Raw genomic sequence first — 22,399 nt, 5'->3', positions numbered from 1 at the left:
GTATGTGAACACTAGACCAACAAGAGGTGTTCATTTTGCTGTATTTTGGCACCCTGTTGATTCTTCACATGGTATTTATAAAATATTGTGCAAATTTAAAAAAATATCATGCTACAATGGAGATCAAGGTACATCTAATCTTTCTTATCCATTACTAACCTTCAATTCAACTCTAAGTTCTTTGAGGACGGAGGCTTTGTCTTACTCATATTTGTATTCTTCCAGAGTACTTATGATAGTGTCAAGAACTCCAGAACTACTGGCTGAAACTTGATTTTGTTTACCTAAATTTTAATTTCTGTAAACTATTAGAGAAATTAAAAAAAAAACAACAACTAGGGTACTTGGGTGGCTCAGTTGGCTGAGCGTCTGACTCTTGATTTCAGCTTGGGTCATGATCTCAGGGTCATAAGATAAAGCCTTGTGTTGAGCTCCATGCTGAGTATGGAGCCTGCTTGGGATTCTCTCTCTCTCTCTCTCTCTCTCTCTCTCTCTCTGTCTCTCTCTTTCTCTCTTTGTCCTTCTCCTGCTCATGTGCTCTCTCACTCTCTGAAAAAAATAAAATAATTTTAAAAAATGAAATGGGTTGATCAAATTATTCCAGTCGCAAAGAACTGTAACATTAGAATCAGGATTAAAAGTCTCTGGGGCCTGGATGCCTGATTTAAAATCTTAGCTCCAACATTTGCTTGCTGGATAACCTTGTGCAAACTACTTACCATTTCTGTGACTCAGGTGAGCCATAACAACAATGCTCATCTCATAGGGGTGTTATGAGAATTGAATGAGTTGGTATATGTAAATTCACTTAGAGAAATGCCTGTCATATGATAAAAACAGTGTTAGGATTATTATTAACATTTGGGTTGCTTCTATGTTGCTAGTTAAAACACAAAAGACTTCATCCTAAGGCTCAGCTATGAACAGCTGAAATGGTTTAAGAGTATAATTAGCCCTTTAGTTTTTCCTCCTCTGCTATTTTTTTGTGTGAATCTGGATCTCTCCATAAACTTTTTTCCATTTCTTTGGATAACCCATATCCCTACCACTCGTTCTGAAGAAAGTACAATTAGCTTTAGAACTGTGCTACTTACAATTAGAAAATTCCATTCCCTGCTTAGGGCTATCTCAACCTCCTCCTTTATTATGGTCCAGATTTCATAGTGTCCGGCAGGTGGGCCTGGCAGTTATGTTTGTCTCCTTTTAGAAGAGTGTGCACAAAAAGAACTATTTGTTGATTTTGGCCAAGGCCCCGAGGCAAATAATAGCATGCTGCAAAGTGAAGCACTCAGCCACCAGAAGGACTTACAAAGGGGGTGTGGTCAAAAAACCAGTATTTTTCAACCCCTAGCTGGACACCCACTGTTAGCCTTTAAAAAATTTAGAAAGGATGATAAAAAAGGCTTTAGAGATAGGAGAGAATTTGAGGAGAGAATCGTTAGTTTTGCCACCTAGTCCCCTAGTAAGCATAAGGAAGGAGAACCTATCCCTTACTCTAAGCCAAGGGAAAGGAGGTTCCACAGGCCCTCTGAGATCCTCTGGAACTTGATCCACCAGGGACTTCTATCTGACTCACACCTTAAGAAATCTAAAGGGAGTAGGGCTCTGGCAGGCCACTCTAAGAGCAGGGCACATGAATGAGAGAATTGCATTGGTACAACATAAGGCACCAGAGCCTGTTGGAGCCAGAGATGTTTGAGTGAGTCCGTGGGCCAGATGTGGGACCTTAGTCCTAGACCTAGTTCAAGACACCTGCCTATGAGGTGAGAAGGCCTTACCAGGCAGGAGTTGTAGGGGTACTAGAGGACACACAGTGCCGAGGAAGGACATTAGTAATTAGAGGAGAGATTCATTTTTTTTTTTAATCAAGAGAGTGGTAGACAAGAGATTTTCAGAAATGTTGTGACCCAGGGCTGCCTGGGTGGCTCAGTCAGTTGAGTGTCTGACTTTGGCTCAGGTCATAATCTCACTGTCCCTGACTCCAGACTCCATGTCAGGCTCTGTGTTGACAGCTCAGAGCCTGGAGCCTGCTTCAGATTCTGTGTTTCCCTCTCTCTCTGCCCCTTCCCCACTCGTGCTCTCTCTTTCTCTCTCAAAAATAGAAAGACATTAAAAAGATTAAAAAAAGAAATGTTGTGACCTCAAACTGGATCCCTGAAAGCACCCTCTGAGATTGAGTTGGTTTTAAATACTTGCCAGGACCAGGGAGTACCTGCCCCAGGCAGGACTAGTCTACTCATATCTTTGTTGACCAAGTATTCTTCTCTCTCTCCTTTGCTCTAACCACCAAGGCAAAAAACATGGAGAGTGAGAAGAGGAAAGAGGAGAGAAAACCAAGGCAAAGATGGAGAGAAGGTCTTCTTAACCTTGATCATTGTAGGTACCTCCTTGCACCTGGCTTAAATTTGCCAGAGGGCAGAAGATTTAACTTTGGATGAAGATCGACCTTTTCACTAAACTGAGGTAAAGAAATTAATTACTGAAATGAGATAGTTTCTTTTTTGTTTCACTAAAGGTATCAGAGAACTTTTAATTATCTGAGAATGACCAGAAGACCCATGGGATCTGTCTGCATTCTCATGCAAGCAGACACGGAGGAACTTGGCCTCAGGAGTGAACAGCAAAGACACCAGCAGAGATGCTTTCAGATTAAGCACTTGAGTTCCACTTGTAAAATGTTAAGATTACATTTGCTTTATTGAAGATAAATTTTTCCCTCTTTTTTTTAGTTCTACTTTTTGATGACTTTTGAGGTAAGGGATTGAAATAAAAATGTCTTTACCAACTTTAAGGAGAGGATTCCTAATCAGTATGTGAAAGAATAATGTGATTAAACATTTGTCTAATCATCTTCAGCAAAGGAAAAAGTATAAAAGAATTTTAATAAAGGATTTTGGTTTTTAGGTTAAGGTACAGCTATTCACTATCAGTTGAATTATATAAAAGACTAAAATTTAATTTAGTTCTTTCTTTAAACTTTAGATTTAAATTTACAGAAAAGTTGCATACGTAGTACAGATTCCCCACACCCTGTTTAATCTATTGTTAATATTTTATGTTAATATGGAACATTAGTCACAATTAATGAAACATTATTCATGGACCACAATTAATGAACATAATGTTGTTAACTGAAGTCCATATTTTCAATATTTTAACTAAAGACCTTCATTTTTATCTGATATTCTTTTCTGATCCAGGATCCCCCCCCCCCCTCAGGATATCACATTATATCCTTAGGTTCCTCTTGGCTTTGACAGTTTCACAGATTCTCCTTGTTTTTGATGACCTTGACACTTTTGAGGAATACTGGTCAAGTATTTTATAGAATGTTCCTCAACTGAAATTTTTCTGATATTTGTCTTATAATTAGATTTGGTATTATAAGTTTCTAGAAGGAAGACACAGAGAGGTATAGTGCTATTCTCATAGTATCATAGCAAGGATGTATATTATCTGTATGACTTATCACTATTAATGTTAACTTTGATCACCTGACTGAGGTTGTGTTTTTCAGCTTTGTCTCATTTAAATTATTCTTCCCTGCCTCCCCTTCATGCTGTACTCTTTGGAAGGATGTCACTACACTTAATCAAGTGGGGAGTTAGGCTCTACCTCCTTGAAGGCATAGTAGCTACATGGATTCTTCACTAGAGGTTTTTCTGTTCTCACCATTTATATTGATATGGACTCATGGGTGTTGACTTTATGTTTTGAGTTATAATCTAATACTAAATTGTTTATTTTTTTGTAAACTGTTTCAGCTTTTTTTTTAAGTTTTTTTTTTCAACATTTATTTATTTATTTATTTGAGAGACAGAGAGAGACCGAGCACGAGCAAGAGAGGGGCAGAGAGGGAGACACAGAATCTGAAGCTGTCAGCACAGAGCCCAACGCAGGGCTCCAATTCACAAACCGCCAGATCATGACCTGAGCTGAAGTCAGAGGCTCAACCTACTGAGCCACCCAGGTGCCCCTTAAACTGTTTCAGGTTTGACCATGAGGAACTTTTTCAGCTGGCTCTCATGTCCCTTTGAAGTACCCCCATCATTGTGGAGTTTTTATTTCTGAGAAGTTCCTGATTTTCTGATACTACAAGGTGCTCCAGGCTCACATTTATATTTCCTGCTCCAACCCTAGAATTATCCATTTCTCCAAGGATCCCTGTATCTTCAATTAGGAAATGGTATTAGAAACCAGGATCTGGGTACTAGGTGTGCTTGTTGCTCCTTAGATATTTGTGTTTTTTTAAAAAATACATATTTGACATTAATTCAAAAAATATTTCTTGAATGCCTACTCAGTATTACACATTTGGAGAAATAGAATTTGAGATTTTCTGACTACTGCCTACACAGCTGGTATTGAAATCAGCAAAACCTATTTAACCCCTTCTCATTTTCCAAGGAAAAATATGCTAAGTGATAGGAGAGAAGTTGAAAGGGAAAAAATAAACAAATTTTGGTAAACTCTTTGCCTATAACATATACACGCGGCTTATTATTTACTTTATAAGAAAATAACATGAAATTACATATATAGTCTTTGTTATAAAACTTAATTGAAAAACAACCAAGCAATTTTATTAACTATGTGAATTTTGTGTATTAACATAAGTGCTAGCATATGTATTCACATATCTAGCATATTGTGCATTATTTTAATGGCTGTGTCACATGTAGCAAATCAATACACGAAGCACATTAAGTGGGAAGGAAGGGAGTCACCTGAACATTGTGTTCCACATGCATGGATCTGCCATAAACAGGAGTGCTGCATTTGAGTGACACTTGTACTTTAGTAGAAGAATGTGAAACTATAATCTTTTTGTATTTTTTTAAGTTTATTTATTTGAGAGAGAGAGAGAGAGAGAGAGAGAGAGAGAGAGAAAGCACTTGGGGGAGGGGCAGAAAGAAAGGGGGAGACAGAGAATCCCAAGCAGGCTCCATGCTATCAGCATGGATCCCAGTGTGAGGCTCAATCTCATGAACCATGAGATCATGACGTGAGCTGAAATCAAGAGGTGGTTGCTTAACCAACTGAGCCACCCAGGCATTCCACACTGGAGTCTTAAGTAAACTCTGATAAGCTCTAATTGTAGTTTATATACATTGTAATAACCCTTGATAACTAACTTAGGTTAGTAATGTGACAACAAAAATTTCTGCTCTCTATAAACCAGAGTGCAGTTTTCCAGAATACTTTGGGCTTGAGTAGAACAATACAAACTACTAACATTTGTTGAGCGTTGTATATGTCAGGCATATTTTAAGAACTTAATGTCTATTAATTTATTTAACTTCACTGTAATAGTCTTATGTAGTAAGTACTCTTATTTTTATTCTACCACTGAGGAATCTAAATCATAAAGCAGTTAAGGTTACTTGTCCAAGTCACATAGGTAAAAGTGGCAGTGCCAGCCTCTATATCCATCCCCCCATGTGTCTCTCCATGCAGGTAAATGAATTGCTGTGCATGTGGTGGGGAAGGCACACAGCGAACATGGAGGCTATATGGGCAAAGGGGCCGACGGAGCCATCCATGTTGGCATGTGTTAGAAAGGGACTTGGCTACAGTGTCCACAGTATAAACTCTCCTTTGTCTCTGGTACAAAATAATCTTTCAAGTGCACATCCTCACTAAAGTTTGTGATAAAGAGCATTTTTTTGTGTTTGCAGGATTCAAATATGCATTAAGTTTCATATGTAGGTCAATGCAGTGAAATACAGATATATTTTATAAGGATGCAGAAGCCCATGGGATAAGGAAATCAGCACCAGCAAGATGCTCAAATTTTGGGAAGTCCTAGAAATCATCCAGACTCTAAACTTGGGACTTTGATAAAATTCAATTCTTGATCTCAAGATTCATAGAAATATATTTAGCTTTCAGTCTGTGGATGCATATACCATGTGCATAAAAAGCTTGCCAGTATGGGTGAGTTCATGACCCTTCACAGCAAATATTTTCACAATTTGGCTTTAGACTATATTTCATAATTCCTGATGTTACCAGTTTAGAGCCAGGAGGTGGTGAAGAAGACTTTGTTCCATCTTTCAAGGAACTTACAGTCCAGAGGAGATGAGCAGGCAACGAGTAATGGTTCTCCAGTGTGTAAGTACTGACTGTCATGAGCAGAGGGGTGATGGGAATATTAAGAGAGGCACCTATCTCAGAAATAAAGAAGGTTTCTCAGAGGAAAAGATGCCTATTGAGGATGAAAAGCTCAGAAGGAGCTGGGAAAAGGGAAAGTTAGGAGAAAAAAAGAGAAAAGCAGCTGGGGGAGAGGGAAAGGGGCTAATGCCTTGGAAGGAAGTAACAGCACATGCAAAGGCCCAGGGAGGAGGCAGGCTGTGGAGCAGTTAGGGAAGGAGCAGCAGTGCACCATGGCTGGGATATACAGTATGAAGGAAAGTGATGATTGGTGCAGCTGCAAGGTCAGACCTTGAAGGGCATTACCTGACTTGAGACATTTGAAATTTGTTCCAGCCCAAAAGCCAAGATAATGACATGTTGAAAATAACAGTGACATGATCTAAATTGCAGTCCAGAGGTCTCTCTAGGTGCAGTGCTGAGAGTTGGTGGGCAGGGGCACAAGAGAAGAAGCAAGGAAGCCCCCAGGAGACTGATGCAGCAATTGGACAAGACGGGGTGATGGCCTGGACTACCACAGTCATGATGGGAAAAGAAGAAAAGTGGTAGATTGAGGACATATTTTGGCTATAGAATTGACAGAGCTTAATCATGTCTGGGAAGGATGCAAAGAAATGGAAGAATCAAGGATGACCCCAAGTTTCTGACTTGTTTCAGGGCTGAAATTGTTTATCACTTAGCACAGAATCACTGTCTATTTTTGCTTTGGTGCAGATACATTTCTTCTGTTACTTTATTTGCCCTATATATGTCAAAGAGTAACCAATCATGATCAGTTACTTTGTAAAAAATGAATCTTATATTCACATAATGTCTTGGCTAAATAAAAACTGATTTTTTTGTAAGGGATGAATGGAAAGAATCCCCCCCCCCCGCAAATAATATTCCCTATGAAAGAATAACAAAACAATCATAAATAAAGGAAATAATCATGTTGATGATACATTTGAATATTAGTATATTTCAAAGATACATCCTTGGAACACACAATTACTTTTAGAGAAAACAAAAGTCAAGGGAGAGAGGTATTTGTTTTCCAACATCTTTGTGCCAAAGAAAACTGATAACACGAACAAACTGGAGGACAAGATCTGAATGGACTAACCCTTTTTATTTGCCCCTTAAAATGTGATTCTGTAGAGTCCCCAGGGATGCTGAGCCCTGTGAATAGCATTTCTAGGAGGTTGCTGATTGTGATCTCAGAAGCCCTGAGCACTCTCCAAGAATGCTCATATTAGCTAAATAAATTCTGAATAGTAATTGGTGGGAAGATCAGAGAAAAACATCTGAAGGAAATCATGGTGAACATATTGATTGATCAGTTTCCAGGACTGTTTTCTAATTAATCTTCCTGAGAAGAACAGAAGATGAAGAATCTCAAGGGAGACACCCCAGTGAGAACTTGCATGGAGATGGGATAAAGTAGTTCTTGAAGCAAGCAACAGATCACCAGAATGACCTGGAGAGAAACTGTTCATTGGACTGAATCGTGGAATTTTAAATTGAGCCAAATTTAGTGTGTGAAAATCATTGAATTTGGAACACTGCCAAGGGTTGATTAATTCTAGTCAGAGTGTTTAAAATGTTCTTTTCTGAATTAAATGAAAAACACTCACTTGTCCATGTTGAGGGCTGAGCATGTCCGAAACATCAAAAAATTTTAAATGTCTTAAAAGTTCCTGGTAAACTTATTTAGGTTGTCTCAGTTAAGTATTTTCCCAGGTAGCAAGATGGTATTCTAGAAAAGGTCCTCTGTCAGGAGTCAGGAGCCCTGAGTTGTACTTTTGTTACTGGCACCATCTTGATCATTCACTCACCTCCCTGTGCTTCCATATCCTTGTCTATGAAATGAAAAGATTGGATAGGGCCATCTCTAAAGTCTTCTGAAGCTCCAAAATTCTGAAGCTAGAGTCTATCTGAATAAATGACCTTTCTATGTGGTTTACCCATGAGAGGACAAGAGTATATACATGGATATGGATTCAGGCAGATCCAAATCCGGGCTCTACCATCTACCAGCTGGTGAGCTTGGGAAAGTTATTTAACCCCCTTTAACTTTGATGACTTCCTTTCAAAAATAGACACACCACCTTTCATAGGGTTGTAAATAAAAATCAAATGAGGTAATGTTTATAAACCTGGCACAGTTCTTTTAAATTTTTGTAATGTTTATTTATTCATATGAGAGAGAGGGAGGGAGGGAAGGAGGGAGAGAGAGAGAAGGAAAGAGGGAGAGAGAGAAGGAGAGAGGGGGAGAGAGAGAGAGAGAGAGAGAGAGAGAGAGGATGAGCAGGGGAGGGGCAGAGAGAGGGGAAGACATAGAATCCAAAGCAGGCTCCAGGCTCTGAGCTGTCAGCACAGAGCCCTACATGGGGCTCAAACTCACAAGCTATGAGATCATGACCTGGGCTGAAGTCAGATGCTTAACTGACTGAGCCATCCAGGCACCCCAAACCTAGCACAGTTCTTAACAAATATTTGACCTTTATAAATAGGAGGTGTCTTAGTCATTCTTGTTCTTTCATGTGATGATAATGAAATGGTGGCAGGCAAAAAAAAAAAAAGACAGAAAAAAGGAGAATTTACCAGATTAAGTTTCCAAAGTTAGAAGCCATCACCACATGGTTCCTTGGTACTCTAGAAGTATTAAAGCACCTTGAGACTTGGGATTTCTGAGTTGGGCTTTACAGAAATCCTCTTTTTCTCTCTGGGCTTGATGGTTCAATTCTGAAACCCCAGTACCCTGGGCTAAACACCACAGAAAGGAGAGTTTGTGTTTGCTCAGCTGAACTCATCACTTCTACCTTAGCAACTCTGTATCTGGAACTTTTTCATTTCTTTCATTGGCAGCTGGGGAAACAAGAGAATGATCGCAACCCTAGATTGCTGTCATCTGCAAAGTTTATTCCCGGGGTAAGAGTTATTCATAAGACAGGAGCACTGTGGGGCCATTCTGATTTACAGCCTGCTCACCCAGAAACCTGGTTTAGTCACGCCTTCCTGCTCACTGAGACTCCACTAATAGATTTTCCTCTGCCTGGTTTCTTTGGGTACTCTGGCAGGAGGAGGAGACCGCTAAACTGTTGAGAGAATCTTCAATAAAACTGATGTTAAGATCTCTTGACAGAGAGTACCATATACTCTACATATGTTCTGCATGTGCACATGCACATACACATTTGTGTGTAGGTGTGTGGGTTCACATGCATGCACACCACTGATGCTCCTGGTGATGCTTTGTATGGATGGAGAATGAGCAGCTCCTGTCTCTTGCTGGCTATTATTTACTTGCACAAAGATCTTTCATCAACACTGGGAAATGACTACCTGCATGGTGATTTACTGTGTGTGATCAAGTGTAGAACTTTCCTTAGTTGGTGCAGTCTTCTGTGTAATTCTCATTCCCATCCCTCCCAAACCTCTCCTCTCTTTCAGAGCCTGAATCCTGTATTTATTATATTGTTTTCATGCTTTCACAGTTTTATTGAACCTGTGCCTTTCAAAGTATTCTGCATTTTAATACTTTTGGAAGGAAATGACACACACACACAAAATGTAAATTTGAGAGGAAGATTGGGTCTTTTGGCATAGGACTAAGGTTAATTTTTTTCAACATACAAATGATACACAATGCCAATTATTGGATTGACTGCAGAAGCAGAAGCTTTACAAGGGTAAACATTCCCTCATGTAAAAGCAAACAGGATACAGAAAATGTCAGGTGTGGTGACCTAATTAAGGAAGCTATTAGCATCCTAATAAACAGCATTGATCATATTGTTGCTCAGGGAGTTAGTTTTTCTTTGCATTTTGGTTTGTGTAGAAAATAGGGCTTTTCTTTAGGAGGTACTGTTATAATCTAAGCCAAAAGATGTCAAATGTAACTTATCAGAGGAAAAGTAGAAGGAAACTGTCATGATAGTTTTTTTTTATCACCTTTATTGTTTTTAATTTGCCTTCCAATATTCAAAAATTAATTTGTAAATAGTTATTGGAAATGTTTAACATCCATTATATTTGTTAAAACTATTTTTCTTTTTCATGCTCATTAGAGGGGAGTGGGACTTTGGAAAAGCCCACATCTGAGTGAAAACTAAAGATAATTGTGAACTTAATCCATTTACTTTAACACAAAATGGTAGGCACTTCTAAATGATATTCAGGCTCCCTGCTCAAAATGTCAGTTTAAGCACAGGGGTCTATCCTCCTCTCCCACCTTCTAAACCCCACCCCAAATTCCATTAAAATGACAGGAGGATACATTTATAAAAGAATAAATCCATAACAACACTGTAAAACAGAAATGCCATGAATGGACTGGACATCTTGACACATTTCAGCTGATTTAGGATTGATGGAGAAATAAATACAGAGAATAAGCACAGAGAATAAGAATAGCACACGACATCAGAAATTTTGTGGCAAGCAACAAAGCATTATATTGCCTGAATTAAGTCCAGACTTCAAAAAAAGAGAAAAAATAAAGAAGGGGAGGGGGGGAAGGAAAGAATGGAATAAGTTACTGCACTCAAGACTGAAATAATAAAGCACTCCACTACCAGAATTAGGTCTCCCTGTCCCGCTGCCTGACTTTGGCAATTATGGAAATCCTAGCCTGCCTTTCTGTTGCCCATTATTTAGCTTTGAAGAAAACCTGCTCATCAAAATGCCCTAAGCCATCACACAAAGCCTATGGTGAGCCCACCTAGTCAAAAGAAGGATCATTAAGAAAATAGATTTACATGAGAAAGAATGAAATATGGCCTTTTGTAGCAACGTGGATGGAACTGGAGAGTGTTATGCTAAGTGAAATAAGTCATACAGAGAAAGACAGATACCATATGTTTTCACTCTTATGTGGATCCTGAGAAACTTAACAGAAGACCATGGGGGAGGGGAAGGAAAAGAAAAAAGAGGTTAGAGAGGGAGGGAGCCAAAACATAAGAGACTCTTAAAAACTGAGAACAAACTGAGGGTTGATGGGGGGTGGGAGGGAGGGGAGGGTGGGTGATGAGTATTGAGGAGGGCACCTGTTGGAATGAGCACTGGGTGTTGTATGGAAACCAATTTGACAATAATTTTCATATTTTAAAAAAACGCAAAAAAAGAAAGAGAGAAAGAAAGAAAGAAAGAAAATAGATTTACCTGTCTCTGAAAAAACATTTTCCAGCCATTCAGACCAAGCAGAGTTCTTCATTCAACATGATTTAATCACCAGGGATCTCCAGACCTTAAAAGGAATTATTAGCATGAAAAAGGAAGCTCCAAGGTGAACAAATAGAACAACTGTCCTTGGAGAAAGCAAAGATAACTCAGGTATCAGAAGTGAACATTTTTTTATAGTTTTTTAAAAAAAATTTTAATGTTTATTTACTTTTGAGAGAGAGAGACAGAGCATGAGATAAGGCAGAGAGAGGGAGATACAGAATCCGAAGCAGGTTCCAGGCTCTGAGCTGTCTGCACAGAGCCCCATGCGGGGCTCGAACCCACGAACTGTGAGATCATGGCCTGAGCCGAAGTCAGAGGCTCAACCAACTGAGCCATCCATGCACCCCAGAAGTGAACTTCCTAAAAAGTCTATTCTCTAGAAAATTCAAAAGGCTGTTATATTTATATAAAAAAAAAAAACCTGCTTTATAAAAAGGGTGTGTGGTGAGCAATGGAGAAAAAAGAAAGGAGTCTTGAAAAACTTAGTTTTTATTTGAAATTTGATGTTGAATTATCCAGTAATATAAGTAAGCTAATATATTCCACTTGTAGTCAAAAATACAAGAGAAAAAAGTCTATCCATTAGTGATTTAACTAATCACTAATCTATTTTAAATCTATTAAAACTGTTTAATTTGTAAGTATTTATTGGATTCCTGCTGTGCACTAACTCTGTGTGAAATAGTGTTGGAAAACACAAAAAATAAAAGACAAAGATATTTTCTAATAATAAGCACATGAATGTGTGGAAACCACCATATAATCATGTTTTTAAAATGGTTATTATTTTATCAAAATGTATCCTAGGGAAGTAAAACCAATATTGATCCTTTCCTAAATTTTCAGGTTTAGTAAACAAACTATTTCTCATTGCCCCTGATATCTGAGAAATATTTATATTCTTCACAAAAGAAACTTGCTAACATCCTGAAACACTATATTTGGAAAGAGGGAACAGATGAACAGCTTTTCCAAAAGAACTAATTTTTAAAGAGAGAAAAAATAGTCTATGGAGAAATATATCATGTGGAAGTATGGCACCTGGGATTGATTGTACTTTACAAAAATTTCCCATCATCCATGGAAGCAGTTGGCCAATCCAACTTCATGAAAGACTAAAAGAGGTTTTGGTTTCTGGAAAACAAAACAAAGCAAAACAAAACAAAACAACCCCCCCCCAAAAAAAAACAACAACCCAACAACAGAAAAACATAGGAGTACCAGTTAGAGGAGAAAGCTTTCATCAAGAAATAACTGGTGTTAAAAAAAATAATAATAATATTTATCTATGCCAAGAATGCAGGCATATTTAAAAAAATTTTTTAATGGTTATTTATTTTTGAGAGAGAGAGACGGAGACAGAGCATGAGCGGGAGAGGGGCAGAGAGGGAAACACAGAATCCAAAGCAGGCTCCAGGCTCCAAGCTGTCAACACAGAGCCCAGTGTCAGACTCAAACTCATCAGCCGTGAGATCATGACCTGAACCAAAGTCAGACACTTAACCAACTGAGCCACCCACCCAGGTTCCCCAAAGGCATATTCTTTAACATCATTTTGTAACCAAATTTTTCAAAATGCCATAATGATTCAATAACAAGTGACCAGTTGGAAGCTGTGGATAGGCAAAGTCCAACATAAAAATTATGGCAAATTTGTATTAATATGCATACAGAGAAAGAATAAATGGATATAGAAACCTCAACAATTGATAATGTTGGAGTCCAATAAGAAAAAGTATTATTTATTATTTTTTTAAAATTCTGGTGTAGTTAACATACAGTGTTATATTAGTTACAAGTGTATAATACACTGATTCAGTAATTCCACATCACCTGGTACTCATAACAGTAAGTGTACTCTTGGTTCCCTTCACCTAGTTTCACCATCCCCCCATCCACCTCCCCTCTGGTAACCATCAGTTTGTTCTCTATAGTTAAGAATCTGTATTTTGTTTTTTTTTTTCTCTTTTATTCCTTTGTTCATTTGTTTTGTTTCCTAAATTCCACATGAGGGAAGTCATATGGTGTTTGTCTTTCTCACAATGACTTATTTTGCTTAGCATTATATTCTCTAACTCCATACAATAAGGATTTCATTCTTTTTATGGTTGAATAATATTCCATTGACTATATATACCATACCTTCTTTATCCATTCATCTATCAATGGACACTTGGACTGCTTCCAATACATTTGGCTATTGTAGATAATACTGCTATAAACATAAGAGTGTAAATAATACTGCTATAAACATTTGAATCAGTGTTTTTATATTCTTTGGGTAAATATCCAGTAGTGTGATTACTGGATCATAAGGTAGTTGTTTTTAAGTTTTTGAGGAATTTCCATACTATTTTCCACAGTAGCTGCATGAGTTTGCAATCCCACCAACAGTGCATAAGGGTTCATTTTCTATGAGAAAAAGTATTTAAACTATGCCTGAAAGGTTGCATTTCTTTAAAATCTACTCTTTATTTTTTTGGGATTCATTTAACAATTATTTACTGGATACCAATTGCATATCAAGCACTGTATTAGGTTCTGATGACATATCAATGGACAGTTTTTATTGAAATCTGTATGAATATATAACTAACAGGTATTTTTGGTTAACAGTGTTACCTCGTGGGGGCGCCTGGGTGGCTCAGTTGGTTAAGTGTCCAACTTCAGCTAAGGTCATGATCTCGTGGTTCATGGGTTTGAGCCCTGCATTGGGCTCTGTGCTGACAGCTTGAAGCCCAGAACTTGCTTTGGATTCTGTGACTCCCTCTCTCTCTGACACTCCTCCACTCACACTCTGTCTCTCTCTGTCTCAAAAATAAATAAAAAAATTTTTAAAAAGTTTTTTAAAAAACAATGTTACCTCTTTACTTAATTTTTCTGTAGTTGAAAATGACTGAAATTGTCATGACTTATGATAGTATCCTTCACCTGTTGGCACTTACCAGAATTTCAACCTCTGCCTCTAATGTATCATCAACCTGCTTGTTATGGAGTTTGACTTGCAAAGGTAAACTGGAAAGTAGAAATGAATGTTTTTAGAAGATAATTCTTAAAGAAGCCATACAGCACTGTTGTTAAAGGCATAGACTTGGGCGCCAGACTCTGGCAGTAGAATGCTAGGTTAGAATCCTAACTTCTCTTTTCCTCAGTTTTTTTTTTTTCTTTACAAAATGGGGTAGTAATACTTCCTACTTTCTAGAGTGACTGTAGAAATCAAAAGAATTAAAATTATAATAGTGCCTGCCACATTGTACTCAATAAATGTTAGCCATTTAATGAGACAAATGGAAACACATAAGCTCCACAATGTAAAAACAATAAAGGACATGGAAGATCACATGGGGGAAACCGTCAGTAACGATCAAGAGGGTCCTAAAGAATAGTGCGAGTTAGATGATAGTTCTAATGGGCAAAGGCTGAAGGTGACAATGGAGATAGTGTGTACTGGGGACAGTGAGGATCCTGTCTGGTGACATCACAGGGCTTGTCTACAGTTGAAATAGGCTGTGACAGCTGCAGAAGCACAAGATAGGTGTTTTCCATTTGTTCTTTATCTATCCCATTTCCAATTCATAACACTTACAAGTAGCCTCCTGATGAATATCCAAAAATTGGCTGGAAACTGAAAAACAATTACAGAAATTTTGAACTATACCTTGTGCATTGAGAGCATAAGCCATTTGATATAAAATAACCAACTCCCTGGGTCTTCAGGAAGTGTTCATATAGTTTCATGCATGCTTTCTGGCCATTTGTTGTAGTATGTCTGTAAACTGGGGAAATAGGTAGCACTGATCTTTTCATCTTGATACCTAGAACCCTCTAGAGTCTCAATGCTATGTAGAAATGTAGACTCCATGTAGATAATCTACTTAAAAGACCACCAAGCTTGAAGAAATAATAGTGAGATGACTAAGTGGAATAGAAAAAATACTATCTAGTGTCCTCTATCAGTGAAGACTTTAGAAAATAAACCCAAAAACTTCTGTTTGAGTTCCATTATAATCTATTTTGGTATAGTGACATTTAAGAAGACAGGGCATTTTTCCATGATGTCAATCAGGCATATGTCAATGAATTATATTTTCTACTAGCACACATGGCAATGTCAAGGTAGTAAATTTCCCTTACATGTTGTACCCATTTACTATGTGGAGTTATTGAGTCATGATATATGTGTTTAGCTATGTAGAGATGGAAGCCAAAAGAAAAACACAGAGATAGAATAACAAGTTTAAGAAAAGGCAAACTCTGTCCAATGATCTCAAGAAAAAAAAAGCGAAGACCAAGGGAAGAAGAAAAAATGTAGGATAAAAAAGAGAAGCGTCCTTCACAAAAATTTCAGGTTTCTCTAGGGTATGAGGTGACAGGAGAGAAAGGGAGACTAAACTTGTACTCTCTGAGGATTCAGATCTCAAATACGGACATGTGAACCTTTCCACGTCTTATCTGCTCAGCTTCCACCCTGGGCTGGATGCAAGTCACTATGCCAGTCCCTTGCCACCAGAAACACACCAGAAACCATCCTTTCTTGTTCTCAGAGGCCCATGGCTAAAATTTGTTGATATCTTTCATGGCATATTCTATCTGTATTTCGGAAATACAGATGAAGTATGAAAATTTATTCAGGAGCATTTTCCCAAACTGACCCAAATGGAGACGTTTGTAATTTTTAGGTTCCAAGACAAGGCATAATATCCAGTTATTTAAAATATGACCAAGTAACAGCTGCAACTCACTCATTGTAACCATATATAAAACATAACCAAATATTCCCCAAATCCCCCTTACCCCAAATCCCTGTTGTCATATCAGCCTAAGCACAAATAAATACTCTCAGGAATTTCTCTGGAGAGAAGCTGAAAATGGCCCCATGCATGTCAGTTAGCAGTTTACAAGGGAGCATTTGGTTAGGTCACTCAAGTGTAAGGAACTAACTCATTTTCACAGGTATGTAAATGCTATACCTCATACAAATATCATTATAAATAGACCACACCTATTCAAAGCTCACAATTTTGAAATTTAAAACAATTTTGTAAATGATTAGAATTAAAGAAGAATGTTATTCTTGAATAACTTCTTAGAAGATTGAAATACAATTCTCTAAAGGTCTATTGATTAGTGTGTTCTCATTGGTGTGCTCTAAATTTTTAATTGGGTTAATGGATATGCCAGCAGTGTCATTACCTTTTTATTATTTTGCATGCATCCTTGGTAGCTACTTTAACAAAACTAATTATTTGTCAGGAATTTATTTTTGGTTGGATCCTTAAGTCAAGTGCAACAGATTGAAGGAAAATACAAATCGATTTTTGAAGTAATGATTCCTTTAATGTAATTTAGATTTAGGTTATACATAGAAATTATTCATCTACCTATGTTTCTGAGCCTTAAAATGTAGAATACATGGCCCAAAGAAGCAATGTGCCATCTGAAATTCTTATAAAAGGGGAATTTTCTGACAACAGGAGGCATTTCAGAGTTCTTTTCCAAATCATGGTTATTATCTTCTACTATGTTTTAGCCATGCCTAGTCTCATTTTTGATCTGTCTCCTGATGCTACATCAGATGGGTGCAAGTTCTAGTGATTTTGAATTTTGTTTCCAAATTACTTTGATTGCATAATTTGAGAGGCAGGGATTTGTTCCAACTGGGATGGCAATCAGTCATGTAAGGGTGACAGCCAAGGGTGGAGGTGAGTCTCTCACAGAGGGGAGAGACTAAAAGAGTGAGAATGAACTGGGTTGGACTTCTCACTGACATATGTTCCTCCTGGCCAGCTGCAGTTCCGTAGATGATGTTATGTCCATGGCTGAGCTCACTCTCCCACATCCTATATCCCTCACAAAACTAGTGCAAGGGCACACATAATGTCCTTTAGGGCCCACCATGCACCCATAAGTTCATGCACATAATCCTACTGAAATGCAGGTTGAACATCTCAAACTTTTATTCCAACAGTCCTGCACAAAGCTGTATGATTATAGCTCAGCATTCCATGAGTGCAGGCACACATTTATTCTACAGTCTAACAGCTGTTCACAAAATAGGGCCTAGAAGGAAACTCAAATAAATATTAGAATTTAAGATGTGATAACAGGTGACATCTTGAATCAAGGAAAATGAGATGGTTTATTCAATAATGAAGCTAAAATAATTGGCTCTTCATTTGGAAGAAAACAGGGTTATATTTGAATCTCAAATCATACAGACAAATAAATCCCAAGTACAATACTTGTCAAAACATTAAAAAAAAGTATAATAGTAGACAAAGTATTTTGTCTATTGTTAGTATAGGCAAAGTATTTTTGTCTATTGTTAGGCAAAGTATAACAATAGACAAAATATATTTTTTTAATCCTGGGTTGGGGAAGGGCTTCGTAAATGGTATAAAATCTCAGAATGATATAGAACATGTTCAACAGAGGGGAGCCTGGGTGGCTCAGTTGGTTGAGCATCCGACATTGGCTCAGGTCATGATCTCACAGTTTGTGAGTTCAAGCCTCGCTTGGGGCTTACTGCTGTCAGTGCAGAGCCTGCTTGGGATCTTCTGCTCCCCTCTCTCTCTGTCCCTCCTTTGCTTGTGCTCTCTCTTTCAAAAATAAAACATGAAAAAATGAAAATGTTTAACATAAACGGCTGCAAGAATATAGAAAGTATCTGGATGGCAAAAAATACTATAAATAAAATCGAAAGATGAGACACACTGAGAGGAAATACTTGTACGTGTAACACATAATATATTTTTAAGGTTCTACTAACTAAAAAGAAAAAGGATATATCCTAGTTGAAAGAATGATCAAATATGTAAATAGTTCACTGAATAGGAAATGCAGATATTAATTATAGTACAATTATTAATAATAATTCAAATATTCCAATTAAAACAGCAGTAAGACATTTTGTGACCTATATACAGGCAAAAATGATAACATACTGAAAGTAGCCACTGATCCTGAAGGTGTGGGGAAATAGGCATTTTTAGTAGATTCTGTGTTAGTGGGAACACAAATTGGCACAACTTCATGGAGGGAAATTTGATATATAATAAATGTGTTAAATGTTTATAAGCATTTTACCAGTGCTCTCAACATCTAGAAATTTCACCTATTGAAACACTTAATATGTTCAAATATACGTGTAAAGATGTTCCTACAACATTCTTTGTAATAACAAGGTGGAAATAACCTAAATTTCTGTGTATGGGAGTTTGGGGTCAAGAGAGAGACAGAGAGATCCATACAACTGAATACTAGTCAGTCATTAAAGAGAATGGATTAGATGTGAAAATATATAAAGGAAAAAGTGGAATTTGCCAAATCTTATTTGCACTGTGATTTCATGTCATAAAAGTGTGTGTGTGTGTGTGTGTATAATTATATAGTTTTAGAATTATATACATATAGTTTTAAGAAATGAGATCATGGTGTACATAAGACTGCAACTTACATTTTAGAAAATTTCAGAATGTATACTTATCAAGCCTGCTAATCATTACCACTGAAGGGTTGAATTTTTTAATCTTTTTAAACAACAGAAGAAGAAGGACAAGGAGGAGGACGAGGAGGAGGAAACTTCCTGGAATCAAAGTTTGGAGTTGAAAGAGTATTAAGGAATAATTTCATACAACTGTTTCATTTGAGAGATAAGATAGCAACATTTTAGAGAATTTTCCCAAGATCACACACCACGGTAATAATGGAACCAGGGCTGGAAGTAGAGCTTGTTATCAGGACTAAGCACTGCTCTAGAAACTGGGATGGCCGGGTCAGATGATGAGCTGTGCAGTTTTCAGTCTTTTTCTACTTCATGCAAATGCATCAGTCATTTTTACGAAAACAATAATTAAAGGGAAAAATATTTTTTATCAAGTACTTGCCATGAAGTAGGCATCAGGCAAGGCATTTTCCAAGCATTCTTGACAAGCATTTAAACTCACCCTGTGAAGAAGTTTGCTTCTATTTTAGAGCTAAGGAGTGTTCATTTCTTTATCCTTGAGATAGTTTAGAAGCATATCTCACAAACTATGATGTCACTGTCCTCACTCTGAGCCTGGGTTCAGCCTGTGATAACCACTTCTCCGTCTGCCCAAAGTCCTCTTTCTTGCCCCCTTCTTTCACGCCCTTGTGTCACATCTGCCTCCACTCATTTGTGAACTCCTCTGAGAGGAGATTCTGTCTCTTGTCCTTTTCTCTTTGCCATGGTGCTGAACATGATGCTTTGTACACATTGGTCTTAAAAATATCAAGGTTGCGGGGCTCCCGGGTAGGTCAGTCGGTTAAGCGTCCAACTTCAGCTCAGGCCATGATCTTCTGGGTTTGAGAGTTTGAGCTCTGCATTGGGCTCTGTGCTGACAGCTCAGAGTCTGGAGCCTGCTTCAGATTCTGTGTCTCCCTCTCTCTCTCTGCCCCTCCCCCAATCACGTTCTCTCTCCCTCTCTCTCTCTCTCTCAAAAATAAATAAACATTAAAAATTTTTTTTAAAAATATCAAGATTGAGGGGTGCCTGGGTGGGTCAGTCAGTTAAGCATCCGACTTTGGCTCAGGTCATGATTTCATGGTTGGTGAGTTCCAGCCCCACATCAGGCTCCCTGCTGTCAGTGCAAAGCTCGCTTCAGATCCTCTGCCTCTTTCTCTCTCTGCCCCTTCCTCACTTGCATTCTCTGTCTCTCAAAAATAAATAAAAACATTTACCAAAAAAAAATCAAGGTTGAGTTTTTTTTTTTAATTTTTTTTTTCAACGCTTATTTATTTTTGGGACAGAGAGAGACAGAGCATGAACGGGGGAGGGGCAGAGAGAGAGGGAGACACAGAATCAGAAACAGGCTCCAGGCTCTGAGCCGTCAGCCCAGAGCCTGACGCGGGGCTTGAACTCCCGGACCGCGAGATCGTGACCTGGCTGAAGTCGGACACTTAACCGACTGTGCCACCCAGGCACCCCAAGGTTGAGTTTTAAGAGCAGAACCAAATGACTTGAGTAGAATGTTTCAAGGGTTTGTCCTTTTGGACTCAGAGTGAAGGCAGATTTCTATTGGTTTTATTATTTATTTATTTACTTATTTATTTATTTATTGAGAGAGAGAGAGAGAGAGAGAGAGAGAGAGGAAGGGGCAGAGAAAGAAAGAGAGAGAGAGAGAGAGAGAGAGAGAGAGAGAGAGAATCCCAAGCAGGCTGCAGGTTGTCAGCACAGAGTCTGAGGTGGGGCTTGAACTCACAAACTGTGAGATCATGATCTGAGTCAAAATCAAGAATCAGACGCCTAACCAACTGAGCCACCCAGGCACCCCCTATTGGTTTTAAATGGATCGATGAGCAGAAACAATGAAGTGGAAATGTCCATAGTATCCTGTTTGCAAATGGAATCTCACTGTAATCACAAGATGTCTGTAAGTGAGAAAGCCAATTTCACTCCTTTGTTGGTGGTAGAAAATGAGGACTGTAGAACTGAGAGATGAGACATCTAAGAAGTCCTAGGAGAACTAAACTGGGATGGAGACTACGTACATGATTTGTGGGATGTGGTACAAGTGAAAATGCAGGGCCCCCTCGTTCAATGATCACTGAGAATTTCAAGACAGCTATAGCAGAGCATTAAACCAAACACGGGGTCCTTCTGAGCTGGGGCCTGTGTAACTGCACGAGTCACAGATCCACGAAGCCAGCCCAACGGGATCTCAATTTAGTGCAATTTTCTGTGATAAACCAGATGCTTACTCTTTCACATCTCTGGCCCATGTGTCTTTCCTCTTCTCCTCTCTTCCCAGTCTGGCATACTAACTCAGGTTTAGAAGTCTGCTTCATTCCTACGTCAAATGCTTTCAATCATTTTAAATGCACACCTCCTAATTAAGTGTCCTTTCTTTCACTCTGTGGATTGCCATATGTACAATCAGCTCTGAGTTAAGTTTTCTTGGAGGGGTGGGGAAATATTCTTGAACAGACTTGTATTTTTTTCACATAAATCAATGTTAAATGACAAACTTTATATTATCCAAAATTTTCTTAAATCTGATGTGACATAATGCTTAGAAATGGCTTTTTTTTGTTTGTTTGTTTGTTTTTGTTTTGAGGAGATCCTTGGAAGAATCTTTTCCTTCAGGGAGAGCTTGAAAATGTAAAGGTATAGGAAAGGAGACTGGAAGACTTCCTGTACCAAAAGCTAGGAAAGCAAATATTGGACAAGAAACAATAATGGAAGGGGTTTGGTTTTTCTCTTTAGGTCTTGTTATGATCTGGTTTATTATGAAATAGCTTATTTTTATTTCAGCTAAGGAAAAAATCTATTCCTTATGAAAGTAGGATCTTTGATAATTGGACAGATAAATAATATGAAGAGTTAAAGTACACTTTCTTACTAAAATCCAAAAAATGTGACAGCTGTGTATCTGTTTTAAATGTTCACAAGAATTTTTAATGTATTGTAGGCACATCTGTTATCTTCATTTGTTATTGGAAATAGTATAGAAATGCTGATTGGTTTTTTTTTTTTTTTACAGTTATTTATTATTGAGAGACAGAACATGAGCATGGGAAGGGCAGAGAGAAGAAGAGACACAGAATCCAAAGCAGGCTCCAGGCTCTGAGCTGTCAGCATAGAGCCCAACGTGGGCTCAAACTCACAAACTGCGAGATCATGACCTGAGTCGCAGACGGACGCTTAACCGACTGAGCCACCCAGGTGCCCCAATGCTGACTGGTTTTTTAAAGCATCTTTTAAAATTCATGAATTTAAGAATCCTTGATAGTGATTCTCCTCCAAAACACAGGAATCAAGATTATTGACCAGAGATGGCAAACTGACAGTTGCTGCAGTGAGAACTGGTGAGTTTGGGCAAAATGAATATAATAGCTCCCTCTCTTTAAAATAAAGTACATGGTATGCTAAGCCTTTACAGATGTAACAACAGGGCCAAGTGGTGCAATTGATCACATATAAAAACCTAGTTGAATGAGTTTTCTATTCTACACTATCTCAAAAATGATTCTCTATATGCTTAGAAATGTATGATGTCTCCTTCCTCAACCCATCCCA

At 38.1% G+C, this 22,399-nt stretch overlaps 1 long non-coding RNA gene across 1 annotated transcript; it reads left to right on the top strand.

The window, feature by feature from the left end:
- The first annotated feature begins 2,291 nt into the window (after positions 1 to 2,291).
- LOC121029151 (uncharacterized) lies at positions 2,292 to 2,791 on the top strand. Its single transcript, XR_005789617.1, has 2 exons — positions 2,292 to 2,376; positions 2,516 to 2,791. It is a non-coding gene; the product is annotated as an uncharacterized LOC121029151 (long non-coding RNA).
- Positions 2,792 to 22,399: the final 19,608 nt, after the last annotated feature.

The sequence above is a fragment of the Herpailurus yagouaroundi genome, unplaced genomic scaffold (genome assembly GCF_014898765.1).
Source record: "Herpailurus yagouaroundi ecotype Mexico unplaced genomic scaffold, PumYag 139, whole genome shotgun sequence".
Lineage (NCBI taxonomy): Eukaryota > Metazoa > Chordata > Mammalia > Carnivora > Felidae > Herpailurus > Herpailurus yagouaroundi.
The sequence above is the reverse complement of the archived record's forward strand: the minus strand, read 5'-3'. Positions and strand labels throughout refer to the sequence as shown.